The sequence below is a fragment of the Vulpes vulpes genome, chromosome 6, assembly GCF_048418805.1.
Source record: "Vulpes vulpes isolate BD-2025 chromosome 6, VulVul3, whole genome shotgun sequence".
NCBI classification, from domain to species: Eukaryota; Metazoa; Chordata; class Mammalia; order Carnivora; family Canidae; genus Vulpes; species Vulpes vulpes.
In genome coordinates, this window is record NC_132785.1 from 89,054,044 (window position 1) to 89,066,918 (window position 12,875).

The 12,875-nt window shown below is 37.5% G+C and overlaps 1 protein-coding gene across 9 annotated transcripts in view; it reads left to right on the forward strand.

Annotated features, from left to right (window-relative positions):
- Positions 1-12,875, forward strand: part of FRMD6 (FERM domain containing 6) — a 314,363-nt gene that overhangs the window by 218,061 nt on the left and 83,427 nt on the right. The gene's annotated exons all lie outside the window — the stretch shown is intronic.

Consider the following 12,875-nt stretch of genomic DNA (forward strand, 5'->3'; position numbering starts at 1 on the left):
TTATTTCTTTGACAGAGGGAGAGAACAGAAGCAGGGTGAGCAGCAGGCAAAGGAAGAGGGAGAAGCAGGGTCCCCACTGAGCAAGAAGCCCAATGAGGGGCTTGATCCCAGGACCCATAGGATCATGATCTGAGCCAAAGACAGGTGCTTGATCGACTAAGCCATCCAGGCACCCTTAATAATCTTAGCTTCTAAATAATAATAATAATAATAATAATCATCATCATCATCATCATCTTAGCTTCTTAAGTATATGTATGTGAATGAGACCTAGAAAGAAATTTCATAAGTTTTGTAAGTATAAGAAAAATAATGATTGAAAAACAGAGTTTTCCTTGGTATAAACTGTTGCATACAGGGGTTGAGACTCATTAGAAGGTCTAGCTAGATAGGACACCCTGATGCATAGATGACAGAAGGACTAATAGATAGAAAAGGGCAGCCCATGGAGGTTGGAAATCAAGAAAAAGGAGGAGTGGGACAGGTGGGGCAAAGAGAAACTGCTGGTCAAGATGAAAAATGTCAGGATGGGCATATTGGGTCCAAGCTGTCAAAAGATTGGATCGTGTAGACATCCTATCATCTCTTTTCCTGATGTAGATAAACAGAAATAGCTGTGGCCTGCTCATCTTCTCTCCATATTCTGTCCTCTGTGGCTGACATCACCCGGTTCTGCTTCCCCCCATGCCCACTGCCCCCGCCTTACCCAGTTGGAAAGTTGGAGCTTTGGAGTTGTTTATAACCAGAGTCATGAACTATTGGATATTTGAGCTGAAAGACAGATGTGTGACTATTTCCAGAAATACAGCCTGATTATGATGTTCTCCACAATCTCTTACTGCTGCTTTTGACATGGAGATCATCTCATGAATTGCATAACAATAAGCATTGTTTTTAAACAACTTTATGGAGATGTAATTGACATAAAATCTACTTTAGATGTATAATATACTAATGTTTTAATAAATTTAGAATTATTTAATCATCACCACAATCCAATTTGAGAACATTTCCAACATTCCCCCAAAATCTTTTATGCCTGTTTTCAGTGAATCACTATTTCTACCCCATCCCCCAGGTGACCACCAATATGCTCTGTCTCTATTGATTTGCCTTTTCTAGACATTTAAATGGAATCATCCAATGTCTTTTGAATCTGGCTTCTTTCTCTCAGCATACTATGTTTGACTTTTATCCTTGTTGCAGCAGATATCCTTGTTCCTTTTTATTGCCGAATACTATTCCATTGTTCATGTGCCAACTGATAGACAGTTGAATTATTTCCAGTCCTTTGCTATTATAAATAATGCTTCTATGAATAGTCACATACATGTTTTTTTGTGTGTGAATATATGTTTTCATTTCTTTTGGGCAGATTCCCAAGAGCAAAATTGCTGGCTAAGATGGTAGGATTTTCTTTAAAAACCACCCAATTATTTTTCAACCTGAAAGATATACCTGCCTGCCAGCAATATGAGATTCCAGGTTCTCCACATCCCTGTCAATACTTACTATAGTCCGTCTTTTTAATTATGCCCTTTCAGTAGGATCACAAGCCTTCCATATTGGCCAGAGTCTTATTATAACTTGAAACAGGCCATTTGATATCTATACAAGCAGAAAAGGAATGCTTAGTTTCCATTTCTTGTTGTGACTGAATGATTAGAATAAGTTAAAAACTAAAACTAAAACCTAGCACTTGATGTGGGTAGGGGTAGAGGATCCATGCTGACTGTATTCTTCCTCTAGCCAACTGGACAACTGCTTCTCCTATACAGCTCCTCCTCTGTTCCAACAAACTGAAGCAGATCCTTATAGGATAAGCCTTTCATAGTGTTATATCATTGTGTTATGTTAAAAAAAAAAAAGCACACATTCAGGGAAGTCATTTATTCTTGAATTTCTTCCTGAAATGATGAGATTGGGTGACAAATAATGCAAGCAGAGAGAAGAAAAGAAAGCAAAGAACCCAACATCTGCCAACTGCCCTCATACTGGATATGAGATGAGCATTTTCATATTTTTCATATCTTGAAATTCTCATAATCCTTGGGATAATCTTGTAATCACCATTTCACAGGTGAAGATGTGAAAGCTCAGAGAGGGTTAGGTAATTTGCATAACAACACACACTTACTAAGTGAAGCTGGGTTATGGGTTACAAGCTGGGTCACCTAGTTGGAATCCAATTTTATTTCACTGTGCCAACTGAGAGGAAATAATCAAGGGGGGAAAATTCTGATGAGCAGAGGGAAAAAGTTAATGTAACTGCTAACTAATGAGAAAATTTAACAATGAGATTTACAATGGTCAATTATTATACCTGTATTATACAGCTGACACTTATTTTGTGGTGCCGGGCTTCTCTTATTTCCATAGTTGGGGGCCGTATATATCTACAAAGTTCAAACCATGGGGATGAAGAATCAAACTCACAGCCACAGAAGGAATGGAGAGAGGTGGTGGTCTGGTTTATTGCGTAGGCATTTTGACTTTCTCCCAGCTGAGAAAAGATTGTTCATTATAAACCCTTGCCCAGATAGTGTGGAGACATTTTTACCACCTGGGGTGAGAAACTAAGAAGTTCCAGAATTAAACTGGTACATTTTTTGAGTAATAGTTCTGCTTCCCTCGGGTGAGTGGAATCTCTCCTGATGTCATTGCCACCCACCACCACCTGGCATCCCTGCGTGGTGGCGGTCACAGCAGTGTGTAGATAGAGAAGAGCATTCAGAAGAGGCTACAGGGTGCTTGGAGCAACTCTCAAAAACAAAAAACACATTTACAGATTCCAGAGTGGAGAACTCCTTTAGGAGTCCATCTTTAGGAGTACTTGATTTATGTGCCACTTACTTCATTTGTTTTTCACAAATGTTTATATGATCATCATGAAAGGAAAAGTGAGAACTCCTCTTTAGAATGACTAGCTTAAAGGGGAATGGCCCTATTTCCCTAGGTTCTTCTATTCCTTAGGGCATCAAGTTAGACGCATAGGTTCACACATCGTTTCCAAGTGCAGTAAAAGGGACAGGGGATGGGGAGATGAGAATATAAGTAATACATTGTGAAATTATTTTTTTTCTCTAATGACACTCAACCCTGTCAGGTACCTGGATTTTTACCAATTAAGTCTTCAAATTTTAGGGCTTTAGATTAAATCCTAACTCTGGCATCATTTTGTTACTGGGCTCATATTGTGTACTTGCTAGCACTTACCTTTCAGTGGGAATTAAAAATTCCAGTTTATACCACAGGATCTAAGAGTGAGGGGGAAAACTAGCAAATGTGATTATTCAATCCTTTACCAGAACAAATGGTCATTGGTGTACCTAATAAAAGCAATAATAATAGTAGCATTGAATCAATGCACTTCTCAAACTATGTTCTAAAAGATGTTAACAGGTGATCTATGGGGAAAAGAAACCCAACTCCATAAATCAGATGAGTTTGGGAAACACTGAATAAAATCTGTGCAACACCAAACAGGCTTTAATATATTAAATGTACATTATGAGCCTCCAAGAGGGGGATGCTGCATGGGAGTATTTCCTGAACTGCTTGAAAAGAAAAACTTTTTGTTTTTTGTTAGTATAGCTAACATACAAAGTTACATTAGTTTCAGGTTATACAACATGGTGATTCTACAAGTTTATGCATTTCTGAAAGGGAAACTTTTAATCACAGGAACATTTTGTACAACATTTTGGGGAAAGACAGCACAGCAAATTTGCAGTTGCTTTTGTCGTACAGTTTCTTGTCTACCTGAGGTTCACACATGCAGGCAACTTTTGCCATTTCACCTGGATTCTGTCTAACATCTGCCATAAAGACCCTGACTGGTAAACTCCTGGAGCACAGAAATATGTTGAAAGAGAAATGCTATCTATGCCCCCTTTCTAAATCTGAATTTGCTTCTAAAAGCAGAAAGGGCCAGCCTGACTGAGCACTCTTTTCATGGTAGTCTCTGTGAAAGGGGAACCCTTCATTTAAAAACAAAACCTACTCATCTAATAATGAAATGCAACTCATGGCACTTGTTTGGACCTGGATTTCAGCAAACCAACTGTGAGGGGACATTTTGGGGATCTGTAGAAAGTTTGAAGGCTAAGGAACTATTATTAATGTTATTAGGTATGATAATAGTATCTGGTTATTCACAAAAGGCCAGTTTTTAAGGATGCCTACTCAAGTGTTTAGTGCGAAATGTCATGATGCTTAGGATTTGCTGTAAAATCCTTCCCAAGAAATAGATGCAGAGAATATGGCAAAATACTAATAAATGTTCAATCTAAGAAATGGGATAGGTGGGAATTTTTTTACAATTTTTTTTGTAGGGCTGAATTTTCTGACCTTGAAGAGTTTTTTTAAAACGCAGGATAATCAGCCCCAAGCTACTAAATCGGACTTTCTGGAAATTGCACCTGGGAGTCTGTTGTTGCTTTGCCTCCTCTTCTCTCTCACTCTCTTTCTTAAAATCATACTACCAGGGTTTTTTAGTTGGGAAATCTGAGATGCTAGCTTCCTCTGGAATGTTACAGCCTTTTACACCTCTCCCAGTCATTCATAGCGTGGTGTTTTGTTTAAGAGCTTACAAAGCAGTGATGTAGGTGTGTGAGAGAGTCTGAATATACCAAAAAGCAGATTGCCCAGATATGCAGGTTGAAGCTGCAGATGCTAACTAGAAGCTCAAGCATCTCATTAAGCAAGTAAGTTTAACATGGCTGGTTTTTACGGATTAGTTTTGATATTTACTGTTTGTAATGTGAACACATCTTTTAATTAAAAATGAAAAAGTGAATAATTACTTGCCATAATTACAAAGTAACCATAAAATTATAATAAAAGCAATGTTACATTTCATAAATAAAACATTTTAAAGCAGACAATATAGATAGCAATATGAATAAAAACTCTAATAAATTCTAATGTGTGTACCTAAAACAAAATTGCTTATAGAATGGCATTATGCATCAACATAAAAAAGTTATATATTATATTTCACATACTAAATGGGGGTCGCCTTCAGAAGTCACAATTTGATATATCTTTTTAAAAATGCAGTTATGAACAGAGAAATTCAGTACATGCAGAACCCATGCTGTTAATCTATATCATCTGTACTTTTCAAAAAATCCATCATATTGTCATACTTTCAAAATGTTATTACAGAACGTGCCTGAGCATCATGTCTGTATAAAATGGATCACGAGCATAATTAGCTATGTCCCAAGCCATAACACCCATTAAATATGGGTTTCTGAGCTGTTTTTGTTTTTCTGAAATACTCTGAAATGAACACATATTTTTTGAAAATGTTTCTCTCTTACCGTCTAAAGTCATGTAGCATATGGCAAATAATACTCTTAATACAACTGGGGGAGACATCAATTTAATTTGAGAGCAGCAAGAATATATCAGATCCTTGCTAATAGGAAAGAAAGTGAAAAAATATTCCTAAAGAGAAAGAACTATGTCATAATTATATTTGTATGACCTATACCTAGCACAGTGCCTAAAACATAATAGGCATGCAATATATGTCTGAGTAAATGAATGAATGCTTATCATATCTCTGAATTAGCTCTATCCCCTATTCTCAAAACCAATTATTTGTTGAGGTAAAGGCTTTAATCAGAGCTCTTAGCCCACGAAAATTAAATTGCTGAGCCAGGCCCCTTTGTATGAAATGTAAAACTCATGAAATTCAAGTACCCTTGGGAAATCCAAACACATTTTCATTTACCGATGTATATAACAGAGGCAAAAATAAATTTAGATAAATTTATTTAAATACATGGATGTTAGCTTTTGACATTTCTTAAAATGTTCGAAAAGGAAATGGAAAATTCTGTCTCACAAATTTGGGGGCAGCTTTGAGTTACTGAGAAAATGCAGACAGAAAGCCCAGGTTTGAATCCTGGTTCTGCTACTATTTAGCTTTGTATAACCTGGTAATGTCACTTAATCTGAGCTTCAGTTTTCTCATTTATAAAATGAAATGTGAGATTGAATTAAAGTTTCCTTTAATAAAATCCTATTTTTTAAAAAATTATTCCTCTTCTGAGGCTCCTGAACAGTGTCCAGTGTTAAGCTTCAAATCTTTCCCAGTATTAAGTAGGCAGAGTCTGGTATGACCCTGTGCACAGACCCAGTGCCATTCTGAATTACATGAGCCCAGGTATTGGCAAGCAAAACTTCCACATATAGGTAAAGGCTCTTTGTTGTTCAATTTTTAAACATATTTAGAAAAACAATTTTAAATACTCTCATTTCTTTTAATAGTTGAAGTAAATTTTATCACAAGGCAGCATACATATCTGGTTGTGAAGAGCATATCTTCTGCAGTTGAATTGTTTGGGCTGGAATTCTGGCTTTAGAACTTAGACAAGGATAGACGTGTTAACTAATCTTATTGTGGTAATCATTTTGCTATTTATGCATGTATCAAATCATCACAATGTATGTCTTAAATTTACATAATGTTATATGTCAATTATATCTCAATAAAGCCGGGGCTGGGGGAATAGATCTTATTTTATTTATTTATTTATTTTTTTTTTATTTTTTTTTTTTTTATTTATGATAGTCACACAGAGAGAGAGAGAGAGAGAGGCAGAGACACAGGCGGAGGGAGAAGCAGGCTCCATGCACCGGGAGCCCGACGTGGGATTCGATCCCGGGTCTACCAGGATCGCGCCCTGGGCCAAAGGCAGGCGCCAAACCGCTGCGCCACCCAGGGATCCCGGGAATAGATCTTAGTACAAGGAACTTCTCTATGATTCAGTTATCTCATTTTCTTAAAGTGATTACAAAAAGAAAAAAAAATGCTACCTACTTCACAGGTTTGTGGGAGGCATAAGAATTAAATGAAAAAAAAAAAAATCCCACTTCGATAGCACTTAGGAGGGATCCCTGGGTGGCGCAGCGGTTTGGTGCCTGCCTTTGGCCCAGGGCGCGATCCGGGAGACCCTGGATCGAATCCCACGTCGGGCTCCCGGTGCATGGAGCCTGCGTCTTCCTCTGCCTGTGTCTCTGCCTCTCTCTCTCTCTGTGTGACTATCATAAATAAAAATTAAAAAAAAAAAAAAAAAAAGATAGCACTTAGGAGATTGCCTGGCATGTAGAAATCACCCAATAAAGCCACTACCACCAGTCTTTTCCAAACATTTTTTATCTAGGAAAACACATTTTACCCTAGTAAAGAACACAATGAAAGTGCTGTGCTATGTACCTGTCTCTTCACTCTGACCTGTTTGTGTTCACATCTGCAGAATAAATGAGGAAGGCAGGTGGGGATCATTGTTTGACTGTTCCGCTCACTCCTACCCTAGAGTTCTAGGCCTCTCTTCAACTGATTGAATTGCTTTGGTCAATGTATCAAATTTGCCTACAATTGACCATTTTTCTCTCTAGCTATGTGCTGTTGGCCCATTCTGGGCAGCTAGAGAGAAACAGCGATGTGAAATGCTGACTTGGGCTGATAATGGTTCATGAGTCTCTGTACTGTTGTGAGGTAAATGAAATGATGCTTGTGGTTTAAAAAACTGCAAGATGCTGTCCAAAAGCTACTTTTTCATATGGAAAGTACAATTTGAAGATAAAATCTAGAGGGAAAAGGCCAGAATGTGGGATGTGACCTCTGAAAGACTCTCATTATTATGAGGTATGGTGCTCATTTCCCAAGGGTCATGGGGTAGCAGTTTTTCTGTCCTGATTCTATACCCTGAGAGAGATGACCTGAGTGGTAGGAGAGCCCCTTCCCAAGACTGACACAACCGTAGGGAAGAAAAGGCCAGCTTTGTTCTGAACTATCTTTTCACATTCATTAAACATTTCAAGTAAACAGCAATTGTATTTTACATTTTAAAAAGTTTTTTCTTTAAGATAATTGGCAGGGAACTTTACTTATATGAATGTCTCCTATTTAAGGGAATAAATATACATTTTACATAACAATCATTTAATGAAAATCCTTTAAAAACTGATTTTATTCTATAATTGATGTGTCCCCATTTAGTATGTAAATGATGTTAAATATATGTGCAATTCCCTAATTTTAGGAAACATGCTTTTGCAAATTTTTATTTTTATTTTTTGGAAGCATAACATGTAAAAGTGATACTATTGGCTAGACATAGTTGCTGGGGGGAAAAACTGACATAAAGCAAATGGCATGTTATCAGCATTGCAGAACAGTACAATTAGCAACTACATTTTATCCTACTGGCACACAATTTCAAAGCGTGGTGTATCTAAAAACAAGCCTAGAGGGTATTATGCTAAGTGAACTAAGACTGAGAAAGGCAAATACCATATGATTCCACTCATAAGTGGAATCTAAAAAAAAACCAAAAAAACAAAAAAACAAAAAACACGAACAAATGAATAAACAACAAAAAGCAGAATCAGACCTAAAAATACAGAGAACAAACTAATGGTTGCCAGAGGGGAGGGGGCTGGGATTGGGCAAAATGGGTAAAGGGGAGAAGAAGACAGGGGCTTCCAGTTATGGAATGAATAAGACACAAAAATAAAAGGTACAGACTAAGGAATATAGTCAATGATATGTAATAGTGACATAACAGGACAGATGGTAGATACACTTGTAAACATTAGCATAATGTATAAGCTTGTCAGATCACTAAGTTGTATAACTGAAGTTAATATAATATTGTATGTTAACTATACCCAAATAAAAAAATAAAAACAAAGGTAAAGAGAATGGAGAACAAGAAGAATATTTTTCCCTGTTAATTAGCATAATAGGTCACAAAGCTAAAGGGATATGTTTTGAAGTAGGGCTTACAATAGTGGGAGCAATTTTGAAATGTGAGGACAAAGATGAAATTCATATTACAAGTTGATCTGTTTGTACCTTCATAAATAAAATCCTTAAGTCCAAAAAAATCCATAAGTCCATCTAAAAGAGTTTTTAATTTAAGCTTTTATTTAAATTCCAGTTAGTTAACTTCCAATATAATAAATCAGTTCAGGTGTACTGTACAGTGAGTCAACACTTCCATACAACACCCAGTGCTCAGCAAAGCAAGGGCCCTCCTTAACCCTCATCACCTATTTTACCCATCCCCTCACCCACCTAAAACAGTTTTTAAAAATCATCCCAATTTAAATCATCTTTCCCCAGGTCCCCCAAAAGATTTTAATGGCTGGTTTTTCTTGAAACTCAAGGACATTTTTTTTTTTTTAAGAGTTCTCCAAGTTGCAAAGAGTAACAGGGAAATCTCTGAGTAAGAAAAAAGTTTGCCGAGTTCTTTCCATGGATAATGAGCTGAACGAGACAGGATAACATAGTGACCAATCTTCAATGCCAATAGGAACAGTAATTTGGTCCCTACCATTCCATTCAGGCTGAGAGCCTCGAGCTGTGGAGGTCTGCATTGTTTGAATTCCTCCTGGAGACTCAGGATTGCCAACCACTGTTCTGGGAGCCACAGCTGACACAGGAGGCTCTTGTCGCATGCTAGATTTTACAACCTGGCTCTAGCAATGATAAAATCATAGACACTTAATAGGCAGAGGTGATTCCAGGGACTGCTAGTCGGATCCCAGTATGTTCCCCTGAACTGTCCACCTCTTTCCTTTATGGCTCAAATGAAGTAACTGGAAATTTGAAGGGAAAGAACTGAGTTGCCAATGAATGCAGAGGGGGTGTAGAGCTTTGGTCATTATTCCTTTAGTCTGATCAATTTAAAATACAGGCAAATTTAAGCTGTTGGAGTGGAAGGGTGTGATCAAGCACTGCCTATTGATACCTTCTTGCCAAATAGGAACTGTTATGGTACATATCTCATAGGGTGGCTGTTGTTATTAGATAATAAAACATTTGGCACAGTACCTAAAACATAGTAAATGATCAATAAACAATCACCTGTCATTATTTTAAGTGCATTGCATTCCTGGAAACCAGTCTTCTGACGTTACTTGTCACTCATAGAACAAAATAGTATCTATCCATGCAACCTTGTATTTATCAATGAGGTGTCACCTTCCAAAGTCCTGACTGAGTCACTGCAGTAGGGATGGAATATGTACATGTTTATTAGGCAGCATCAAAAGAGCAAAGCTGTGAAATGGAAAAAAATAGAAATTGGGATGCTTACATATCCTATATTCCACTTTCTTACAGCTGCCCATCAGCATATTTCTGGAAATGTTAATTAAGACTGTGATTCATTTATCCACTGTTAGATTGATGTGGAAGTTTCTGGGGAGTAGATGCAATTACATTATTCAGTAAAGACTGGTCAGCTCCTTTGCTTTATCTTTAGTTGAATAGCTTCTTATTGACCAAATCGAAAATCACAGTTTTAGTTACTCCATTCACATCACAAAGAATCAAAAATAGGCAACCCTTCCCTAATTCAAATTGGACATCACTGTCCTTATTGCAATAAAAGATTACTATCACATCTTAACACATTTTCCCCTCCACCTTCCCTCCCACCTAGTTTTATTCATTGGAAGGGATTTATAGAGTTACAATAGCTAAAGCATTTTGAGGTATCAAATTAAATATTTCTCAAGTATCTTGAATCTGGACTCTTCATTTACATCTTACTTTAGCATGAGCATTAACAGTGCACTTACACATGTGGTCACAGATGGGTGTCAGAATCCTTTGAAGACGTTGTTGCTGTTGTATATTATTCTGAGATGCCCAGCCTTGCCCCTAGTTCTTAGATGGTTCAGATATGTTTGCAAGTTTGGGAAAAAAATTGTCTAAAAGAAATCAGCTAATAAGTCTAAGTGGCAATATTTGACACTTTTTATAGTTATTCTGGGGTTTTGATTTCATGAGACTTGAATACATACATATATATTCTTTAGGATAAATGTTATTGATATGAAGAATGATGGAAGCAGGCATAGAGATAGGAAATGGCTTTAGGCGATAGGAATGTGAAGAATATGATCCAGGCAAATAATTTTTAATGGCCTTAATGATCCTTTCAAAGTTTATTTATATATATTTGGCAGGAGCCATTTGCTAAAAACTGATATTATTTATTCTGTTATGTGCATTTCTACTACTTAAAAATAAAATTTAGCAAATTAAATAATTATAATTATTCATTATAAGAGCTAATAACTAGTCAGGCCTGGTTAAAATATAAACTTTATACTTTATTAATATGTTTTTAACACTAATTTAGTTCAAAACTTGATTCTTCATTAATGTAAGTGAAAAGCACTAGTGTTTCCAGCTTTTTTCTTCTTTTACCTGTCATTTAATTTGGATTGAGATCTTCTTATAACTCTGTTGACAAGCAGAATAGTGTTTCACCACATTAGAAATTTTATAGCCAGAGGTAGAAACTATACTTATGTTTTAAAAAAATGCTTTTGTCAGATATAGGGATTATCCAATTTACTTTTCCTTCTTGAAGTCACTATACACTAAAATAGGTGATAAAGAAGACATAGAATGTGTATCGGGTGTCTTGGGGCTAAGACAAAAATCCAGGTAAAGTTAGGGAAAGAGTAGGTGGAAAAATTCAGCCTGAATACCTGGTAGGTCCCAAATGATTCACCTCTATCAACTTTTCAACAGACCTTCAGCAGGCTCAGTCAGCATTCCCAAAGGGACCCTTCCCTCAAATCCAACTTACAGGGTAACTAAATGTTCCAGTCAGGGTCACCCTTTATATTTTTATTTTTTAAAAGATTTTATTTATTCATGAGAGACAGAGAGAGAGAGAGAGGCAGAGACACAGGCAGAGGGAGAAGCAGGCTCCACGCAGGGAGCCCAACGTAGGACTCGATCCTGGGACTCCAGGATCATGCCCTGGGCTGAAGGCAGGCGCTAAACCACGGAGCCACCCTGGGATCCCCAAGATCACCCTTTAAATCCATGGTTCTCACCTGGGGGCAATAATTCTTTGTTGTGTGGTGCCCTGCACTGTAGGATGCTTAGTAGCATCCCTAGCCTCTATCCACTAGACACTCCTCCCAACCCCCTGAGTTGCAATAACCAAACATGTCTCCAGACACTGCCAAATGTTCTTTTGGGGGCAAAATCACCCTCTAGTTGAGAATTACTAGATTAAAAGTGGCAAAATATAAGTTTAAAAAGTGCCTACTCTGATAAATATCTTCCCCCTTACCAATGCTGAAATTGCTTTAATAAGATTGTATCTTTTTTTCCCCAATAGATTATAAGGCTTAAGTCACAATTACCAGTTTGGGGTACCTTTGGTGGGAATACATTTCAGCTAAAGTGCCACTTAGTCCATAATGACAAAGGGTTAGTTTTCCAAACCTTCCCAGATCTGCTGACAAAAAGGTATGAGCTAGAGGCCACCTGGAGTGGGCTACTTTTCAGAAAGAGGACTAAGGACAAACTTCCAAACTATAATTACTTTACCTGGAATCATTCAGCCATCTGTCAGACATGTATCTGGTGTCCTTCCCGGGTCAGTGCTAGGTGTAGTGTAAAATGTCCAGTGATTCCAACACTCTGTTAATGCGAAGAATGGTCTAGGAGCTGGCCAGATACTGAATACTTAAGGGGGAGAGTGAATAATTAGATAATCTCCTAGGTTGGAAGATTAGGCCTTGTCTACCTGTGTCCCCAATACCTGGTATACAACAGGTACTTAATATGTACTTGCTAAGTGAATAAACAAATGATGGAGAAGGCCCCTGAACAGCTAGGTGGGATCGGGATATAGAGCTTTGGTAGGAGGTTGGCTGAGAGGGGTCAGGAGAGAACAGCTTCCAAGGAAGACACGTAGATGTTTGGAGGTGGGGAGAGCTCAAGCCCTAGTGAGAAAACTCCTGGAGTCAGCTCTGCACCATAAATAAGACAGATTAGGGAGAGCATGTGTGAGTTTTGAGACAAATTTCCTGAGTTC